We start from the raw sequence: 1069 nt of genomic DNA on the forward strand, positions 1-1069 counted from the left end.
AGAGAGAGAGAGAGAGAGAGAGAAACAGAGAGAGAAACAGAGAGAGAAACAGAGAGAGACAGAGAGAGACAGAGAGAGAGATCTCAATCCATGTCTTAGAGGTATTTACAGGATATTAGAGGTTAGAGGTATAAGACAGGCAGATGCTCTTGAAACAATCAATGGCCAATACAATAAAGTATGATGAAAATTAGTTCTTTGATAGAATGATTATTAGTTGGTAGGATAAGACACACTGAAATAATGAAAAGAATTAAAGAACTTGAATTCTTTCAATTTTTCTTCATTTGGACTCAACATTTTCTTGTTTCTTTCAATTAATCTCTCTTGTTTGCTTAAGTTCTTACCACAAATATCACATTTCTCCCAATTTTCCCATAGCACACTATTCTTTTCCTTCACTGTGTATTTCACAATTAATGTGATATCTTGGCTCCCATATCTCCTGTGATTATCTATGACCTGTCTCCCCGACTTGAAGGCAGGGATCAGTTTTGTTTGGTTCTGTGCCTTGAGTTGAGAGGGACCTAATAAGCATCTGTGGATGAAGTGAGAGAATGAACTTAAGAGACAGTTCGAAGACAGGGTCCATATTAGTCATCCTCCCAGAGTGGAGCATGGATTGGGGCGGGGGGGAGAGGGGGGCAACCTGTGATGAACAGCATACTTTCCCTGACCCAACAGAGGGAGAGCCAATCATGCTAGCCTGCCTTGGTCCCCCCACAGCACTCCAGCCTTGCCTCAAAAAGAGAATGTGTCGCGTTGCACTGACTTTTCTCTTTACCTATCAGTTTCTCCTATAGATTGTGAGCTCCTTAACCCACTTCTCATTTGCCCCGAGAATATTCGCCGGCGGTGCTTGCAACTGCAGTGTTGACTTCCAGATAATTCGTGCATTATAGGCCTAACCTTTCCCCCAAAGTTTGCCACAAAATATCTTGCTTTTATTATTATTTTCGCATTTCTCTAGTATACCGATAGTCTTTGGAAACAAATGAGATAATTCTATTTATAGCATTCTCTTTTTAGTAGTGGTATTTTCATTTATAAAATATAGTAGCTCTCGAGA

Source organism: Pteropus alecto, unplaced genomic scaffold, assembly GCF_000325575.1.
Source record: "Pteropus alecto unplaced genomic scaffold, ASM32557v1 scaffold25, whole genome shotgun sequence".
Classification (NCBI taxonomy): domain Eukaryota; kingdom Metazoa; phylum Chordata; class Mammalia; order Chiroptera; family Pteropodidae; genus Pteropus; species Pteropus alecto.